The sequence below is a fragment of the Nelumbo lutea genome, chromosome 1 (genome assembly GCF_056320005.1).
Source record: "Nelumbo lutea isolate HS-2025 chromosome 1, American lotus-T2T, whole genome shotgun sequence".
Lineage (NCBI taxonomy): Eukaryota > Viridiplantae > Streptophyta > Magnoliopsida > Proteales > Nelumbonaceae > Nelumbo > Nelumbo lutea.
The window spans coordinates 130,033,706-130,041,898 of NC_142684.1; the positions used below are offsets into that span (position 1 = coordinate 130,033,706).

Consider the following 8,193-nt stretch of genomic DNA (forward strand, 5'->3'; position numbering starts at 1 on the left):
TCGGTACACTAGCGAGGTATTTCTTGAGCTCGTCAAACGCGACCTGGCAGTCTTGGGTCCATCCGAACCCTTTGCTCTTAATTGCCTTAAAGAAAGCCAGACAGCGGTCCGCCGACTTGGACATGAAGCGGCTCAGGGCAGCTACGCGGCCATTCAACCTCTGAACCTCCTTCAACTTCCGGGGTGGTCCCATATCTAGAATGGCCTTCATCTTATCCGGGTTGGCCTCAATGCCGCGCTGGTTAACGATGTATCCTAGGAACTTGCCCGAGGTCACACTGAATACACACTTGTTTAGGTTTAGTCTCATATTAAACTTACGTAGAATTTCAAAAACAGATTGCCAATCTTGTATTAATTCATGTGAGAATTGAGTTTTGACAACCATGTCTTCTACATAGCATTCTACTTTTCTGCCAATTACTGGCGCAAACAACTTATTTACAAGCCTTTGAAAGGTTGCTCCTGCGTTTTTCAACCCGAAGGGCATAACCTTGTAACAATATAGACCAAACTCCGTGATGAAGGCAGTCTTTTCTTCATCCGTCGGGTCCATCTTGATTTAGTTATAGCCCGAATAGGCATCCAAGAAACTTAGCAACTCGTGCCCTGAGGTCACGTCCACCAAGCGGTCAATTCTGGGGAGCGGGAAGCTTTGGGCAGGCCAGGTTTAGGTCAGTGTAGTCGACGCACATGCGCCACTTGCCATTGGCCTTCTTCACCAGGACGGGGTTAGCTACCCAGCTAGGGTAGTGGACTTCTCTTATGAAGTCAGCTGCGATGAGCTTCTCGACCTCCTCGTCGATCGCTTTCCACCGCTCCAAGGCTAGGTTGCGTTTCTTCTGTCTAACGGGCCTAACTACAGGATCAGTATTCGGCTTGTGAGTTATGAGTTTGGGGTCTATACCGGGCATCTTTTCCACAGACCATGCAAAAATATCTAAATTTTGAAGTAAGAAGCTTACCAGTTCGGATTGTAGAGGCTCCTGGATGGAGGCACCGATCTGAAGCGTCCGAGCTGGGTCTGCCGTTGAGGTCGGAACTGCGACTGTTTCTTCCGTGGGCGCGGCTCGTTCTTCGCCTTACTCCGTAGGCCACTCCAGTTCGAGGTTGTCGGCTACCTTGGTCTTTTCCTTCAGGGCGGCGACATAGCACTTGCAGGACTCGAGTTGGTCGCCCCGTGCTACCCCCACACCGAAGTTTGTTGGGAACTTCATAGCCAAATGGTAAGTGGAGACCACCGCCCGTAGGACATGGGTGATCGGTCGACCTATTATGGCATTGTAGGGGGAGGGGGTCGCGACCACCAGGAAGTCGTGTTTGAATCTGACCACACAAGGCCATGTGTCAACCTCCACAGGTACTGTTATTTTCCCAAGGGGCCAGATTTCTTCTCCGCTGAAGCCCACCAAAGGAGTGTCTATGGGCTTCAGGTCGTTTCTCTGCAACTGAAGCTGGTCGAACGCAGCTTTGAAAAGGATGTCGGCCGAGCTGCCTGAGTCAACGAGTACACGCCTGACCTCGAAGTCGTTGATTCTCAGCTTTATTACGAGTGCATCATCGTGGGGATAGTGGACCCCTCGCGCATCATCTTCTGTGAAGAAAATTGGCTTTTCTATCCTCGACCGCTTTGGGGGATTCTGCTCTTCCCGGGTGGTCTCACGAACTGACATCCAAGCTGCTGCTGAAGTGCAACCCGTAACGATCGAACCTTCCACTATCATGTGGATGGTCCCCCGAACTGGCCTCTCCTCCGGGGGCTGCCTCTACGGTTGTTCGGTCGGCCTGCTGCTGGACTCGGGGGCATCCTTACTGTGCTCCCCTTGCTGACCTGTTTTATTACTATTGTTATTATTATTTTGTACAAAGTTTCTCAAGTATCCGCGACGGATGATCTCCTCTATCTCGTTGCGGAGGTTTTTACAACTCTCGGTACTGTGACCGTGATCTTTGTGAAAACTACAATACCGATTCTTATTTCTATCATTGGGATTCCCCCTCAGGCGGGGTGGCCACTTCACGTATGGGGCGTCCTTGATCGCCATTAGGATTTCGGCCCGCTTCGCGTTCAGTGGGGTGTAATCAGCTCAGTCCGCTACAGGAGCTCGGAGCAATTGACCCGCTTTGCCCCTCGAGCTGTATCCTTTTTCTTTCGGTTGTCCCCTTGACTGGAAGGCTCTCCTTCCCTCTTTTTTTTTTCGGGCGCGCCCTCACCCTTTTGGTTGCTCTCCTCTTTTGTGGCTATGAACCTGTCCGCGAGCTTCAGGAACTCGGTTATGGTAGCTGGTTGGTAGACGACCATGTGTCTTTTGAACTCTTTGTGTGTCACGCCTTCCTTGGCTGCTGCAGGGCGTATGGCGGGGTCCAGGCGCGGTATCTACATACAAGCATCGTTGAACCGCTTGATATAGCCCCTGATGGACTCTCCCTCTCTCTACACTATGCTGATGAGGCTTTCTTTAGTTTGCGGGCACCGTTTGCTGGTGACGAAGTGGGACGTGAAGACCTGCAAAAACTGTGCCCAACTTCTTATTGATCCAGGTGCCAAGTTCCGATACCATGTACAGGCTACTCCTCTGAAAGTAGTGGAGAAGGCCACGCACATGCACAACTCACTGGCTCTCGCCAAGTGCATCTGTGACTAGAAGGCATCTACGTGATCATTTGGGTCAAACGACCCGTCATACTTGTCAAGAGGGGGGAGCTTAAGTCTTTAGGCATTGGGATTGCCAGGAGTTCGGAAGATGGGGATGGAACTGAGAGGAGGGGAGCTTTGACTTCGGCCAAGCTTACCTCTTCTTTGCCCTCGAGCTCGGGCAAATCGCGGGTGACAGATCGGCATTCGTGCTGCTCACCTCTGCGCTGTCCGGAATGGTTTGTGCAGGAAGTGGCCTGGTCCGCTGGTGATGGCTGCGGACAGGGGGATCCTGCTTGGAGTCTGTCGCCAGGATCTCGAACGGGTTCTCAATGAGCGGGGTTTCAAACTTCGACTGCCGAGGTGATGTAGACCTGGCGAGCTGGGGTCCTCCCGACCTGTTCGCCCGCGACGAGACCGGGATAGCCAGTCTCTCCCGTCTGCCACGGGAGGAGGCCTGGTTTTTTGGGGGGTTTTGGGGGGCCTCTCCTTGGCCAGAGGGGTGCTTGTCTTGGCGGCAAGACCTAGCTTGCTGCGAGGCTGGGTGCCGAGGCGGGAACTGCGGCTGCTGAAGCTGAGATTGAGGTAGCTGGGGGAACTACTGCTGGTAGTGGTACTAGGAGACGTGGTGCAGCATTTGCTGCTGATAGAGCTGGTGTTGTTGGAGCTGCTGCATTTGGGCTTGCATGGCCTGCATGCATTGCACCAGGTCGTCGAGCTGGCTCTGGCCGGTTGCTAGAGGAACAACAGTTGGTTCAGCAAAGGTTGTTTCCACAGAGGAAGGAAGGGGAACACCCACAGGCGTCGTCGCTCGTGGTACGTTCAGGCTGGGGACTCCGTCCACCAGGAGAGGAATGGTGAACTGTCTTATGCAGACCGTGGGAACCTGGGGTTGTTCCCTGGAGTTATCCATCTCCATGCTTCGTCCAACGTTGCTTGAGGAAGCCATGAGTGTTGATTTTTTTTTTCAAGGAAGAGGAGAACTGCGAAAGTTTAGAGAGAAAGGCCTTTTGAAGCGTTTCCCACAGACGACGCCAAATGATGTAGCGCGATCCGGTCACTCCTAGCTGGCATTCACGTGGCTCCTGAGAGGTACCTGAAACGAAGGAGAAGAGGAAGAATTCCCGAGGGGTTTGCCCGTCGGGAACGCTCCGACGATTAAGTCAGTATTCTGTGTGAGAAGCAAAGGGAAGACGAAGGCTAAGAGTGCAGATTGCGCAAGTGGTTCGAAGATACCTTGTTCCTTGAGAATAAACCCCTTATAACAGAATTCCATCGCATCAGGCCCTCTAGATCCTGACAGGGCAGGTATTACCGCCACTGTCAGTCTGCCACAGCCATTACAGGCAAGGCTGAGGTGGCACGCACGGGGCCATCGTCGCAGGGTACGTGCCTGTCAGGTGTAGGGCACCTTCTAAAGGTGGCAGGCGCGACGATGTCTGACAAGGGACATGGATGCTGTCCCCAGATTTTTCGGGTACGGTTGTCGGGCAGGAGATCTTTCGGCGGTACGCCGAACTACCCTTTCGCGAGTTACCCTGTGTCGGGCTATCCCATAGGCGGCGAGCTGCCTGTGGCAAGCTATGCCGAACTATCTGGCCCGAAGTGTTTTCACCCTGGGGTGTCTAGAGGTGGGTCAGTGAGCTCCCATCGGGGAGTGGCCCGAAGTCCATCAGGAGGAGCTCGGATATCGAGAAAGGTCAGGGTACCCCGACCTCGGGGCACCCCGAAGTGTCTTAACCCTGGGGAGGAGATGCAGGCAAGACGACTTCTGGCGAGTAGTTTATCTGCCCAGTTGCCGAGCTCAACTCGGTGAGACCCTCCCCCCGAGTTGTGGTCATATCAGTTGTGCTGTCACGCTGAGTCACCGTTTGAACAAGGTCACGCCCACGTGTACCCGTGCTGTAAGGTCAGGCTAAATCATCCTCCATCAGCTCCAATAACATGGTCTAATCTATTACACACGCAAAATTGAACAAAAAAAGAAAAAGGAAAAGAAAAAAAGGGCAAAGCAAAGTTGCATAAACCTTAGCCGGAGCTGGATCTACTACTCATGCATTGAGAACATCTCCCGTACTTATAAATTATTATTCACGGGAGATATTCCCAATGCACGGTGGATGTGCATGTGAGGCGCCCCCGTGTGAGGAGCATATCCCGTTCCGGAGAAGAAAGGGAGAACAAATAAGGCGAGTTCGCGTTCTGTGCACCCGTTGGTGCATTGAACGCGTGAACCCGCGAAATGCAAAAAGGACACGTCGACCAGGCCAACGTTAATGCGCGTTTGAGCGTTAACGTGGTCTGGTCGGTTCACGCGGATACAAACCGGTTCGTGCGACACGAACTGGTCTGGAACTCACACAAAAGGGCTTCATTTCTTCGATTTTGTTTCCCAACACCAAACCCTTCCTCCATCGGCGGCGGTAGAGCTTCGGCGGTTTATCGACGGTGACAAAAAACCCTCCAGCGGCGACGTGTTCTTCTCCTCTTCTCTCCTTCTTCTTCTCCTCTTTTTTCTCTCCTTCTTCTTCTCCTCTCCATTTTATTTACAATTACGATATTTTGTAGCTTAGTACCAGTTAGTAGAGAGAGAGAGAGAGAGAGAGAGAGAGAAATGGAGTTATGGGTTATATAAGAACATTGATGAAGGTCGCAAATGGTACTAGAAATTAGGGTTTGAGTCAGAGTACGAGGTTAGATTAGGGTTCACGGTTTTGGGATTCGGTTCTCCGATTACGGTAATTTCTTGCAACTTCATTTTTTTTCAAAACTTTTTTGCTTTTCTTTTCAAGGGTCAATAATCGAGTATTTTATTGCTTTATTCGTGGTTTCAGTGGATTTCTTATGGGTAAGAACTGAATCGATTCGATTCTTATCGGCTTTTCTTGTTTTGGAGAAAGTTTTCGAGTTTTATCCGTGGCTTGATTCAGTGTTCTGAGTTTCATTTTGAAGAAATCTTAGCATTTTTTAATCGTTTCATGCCATTGTTCCACTTCTCTGTACTTAGTTCTGACCCTTTTCCATTTTTGGTTATAGATTTGTGGGAACTCGTAAAGTTAAGATTTTGGTCGATGTTTCGTTTAGCAGAAATGAAGACCCTGTTTTTCTGCAATTCTCTAAGCAAAACTTTTTGAAACAGTAGAGCAATTCGATCTCATATTCCTGTTTTATTACTGCTTTTATCATTTTCATTCTGTCTAGATTAGTTCTAAAAAGAACTTGTATTTGGGTAGGTCTTTTAATTTAATTTTTGCTTTTAAATCTTTGTGAGAAGTACAAGTATGGTGTCTAAATCTTACTCGAATCTCTTGGAGCTGGCCTCCAGCGAGCCTCCGTCGTTCGGCCGAATGAGCCAGCGAATTCCACGTATAATGACGGTCGCTGGCATAATTTCAGACCTTGACGATGACCCAGCTGATAGTGTTTCCTCTGATCCTTCTTCTTCTGCTCCCCGTGAACGAATCATCATTGTAGCTAACCAGCTCCCAATTAGGGCTCATAAGAAACCAGATAATAAAGGCTGGACTTTCAGCTGGGAATGAAGATTCACTTCTTCCCCAGCTGAAAGATGGGCTTGGGGACGAAGATGTCGATGATGTTGTGGTCGCCGGCCCTACCACCGGAGCTACTTGTCGAAGAAGGGAAGAACACGTCGCCGTTGGAGGTTTCTTTGTCACCGTCGACAAATAATAAATACATTACTATTAAATAATAATAATAATTATTATTATTTTTAAGTTATAAATATTATCATTTAATTTAAATAAATAATAATATTTATATAATAAGAATATTTCATAATATATTTATTAATAACAACAAAAATGCTTTAATATTTTGTTAATTAAATAATAAATAATTATTTATTTCAAAAAATATAATATTATTTTAATTTAGTATTCTTTTTTATTTATAATATTATTAAATAATCCATTTATAAGGGTAAAATAGTAAATTTTACAATTTCAGATGTTGGAGAATTTTTTCAGAATCTCTAAGGCATAAAAGCATTTTTACTTTTTTTTTTTTTAATTTTAGACTCAAATAATATATTTTAAATTTTTAGATTTTAGATTTATCAAACGCCACCGATGTATCATTGCCCCTTCCATCAAAGGCAAGATCCTTCCCCATAAGCGAATCATCTAGGGAGTAGGGGGATGACCCCAAGAGCCGATTAAGAAAGGGAATCATCCCTGGCCACAAAATCCTTGCCCCCAGGCCGAAAGGGGACTATTAAGAAAGTCCCAGATTCAATCTTCCTGGACGACATGCAAACATCACGAGGTTAGAGGAAATGTTGTCTCCCATGGAGCCACTGCACCCATTCCCTTTAGCCATAGCCCAAGGCCTGACAAAATTATATGGCACTTGCGAAACTTGGGGAATCCAAAGTCAAATCAGCTTACCACCTTTCCTAAAACCTATCCAACAGGAACCTTGCCCTGGCCTCCCCCATCCCATATGATCCTGGCGTCATATGGCGTCACGTCTCCAACGCCTTAGCCTCTTGCTGCTCATGGATAAGGGTGTCAATGGACTAGTTTTGAATTGGACCCCATCCAGTACAAAATCAAATTGAATAGATTGGATGCACGAACAAAACATATTAGATTGGACCAATCCAATCCAAAATATTTATTAGATTGAATTGGACCTGGTTCATCCATAATAAATTTATATCAGATTGGACTGAATTAAGCCAATATCTGGTCTGTTGATATAAAATAAGAATGTAGGTGTCAATGGACCGGGTTCGGGTTGAAACCAATCTAAATTAAAAAAAAATTAAACAGATTGGATGGTCCATGCATTGAATTGGATCGGTCCAAAATATTTATTGGATCAAATTGGACCTGGTCCATTTGTAATGGATTGACACTGGACTGGGTCGGATTGGACCAAATCCAAACCAACTGACACCCCTACATGGAGTCCACATTGGCCCCAATGCCTTTACTGTGGCAACGAGGAGGAAGACATCCAATACATCCTACTCCATTGCCTATGTGCTAGGGCAGTCTGGGTTGGTAGTTCACTCTCCTTAAGAACAGAGAAATCCCCCCCCCCCCTTTCCCGATAGCAAATCGGATTCTCTTAGTTTGAGAATTATAGCCCTCACTTGCAAAGAACCTCCCTCCATTCAATTCTTAGTTTTTAGATTTGGAAAGCAAGAAATTCTTGTTCAACAGTATTGATAGCTGCCTTGAACAAGTCATCTCAAGAGCCTCGCGACTCCTAAACGAGCTCCTTGCCCTCTAAAGGATAGCTTAGAATCAACACTGGTGCTAACTTTATTCATGGCTCTCTTAGTTGGCCTCGCTTGTATTGCGTATGACCACATTGATCTCTCAGTACCAAAGTCGTGTTGGAATTTGATGCCAAAACAGTCATCTCTACCTTGAAGTATCCAAAGCCAAGCGGTCTATTTGCACTATGCAAATATCCTTTAAGTCATTTAAGACATTAGATTTGAAGTTCTACAACTAGAGTGAATTGGAGCTTGAGGTCGTTAGAAAGGGGGGCATGATTCAATTGAAACTTCAGAATGCATCTAC

At 47.4% G+C, this 8,193-nt stretch overlaps 1 long non-coding RNA gene across 1 annotated transcript; it reads left to right on the forward strand.

The window, feature by feature from the left end:
- The first annotated feature begins 5,041 nt into the window (after positions 1-5,041).
- LOC148877538 (uncharacterized) lies at positions 5,042-5,898 on the forward strand. Its single transcript, XR_016096370.1, has 2 exons — positions 5,042-5,373; positions 5,672-5,898. It is a non-coding gene; the product is annotated as an uncharacterized LOC148877538 (long non-coding RNA).
- The last annotated feature ends 2,295 nt before the right edge of the window (positions 5,899-8,193 follow it).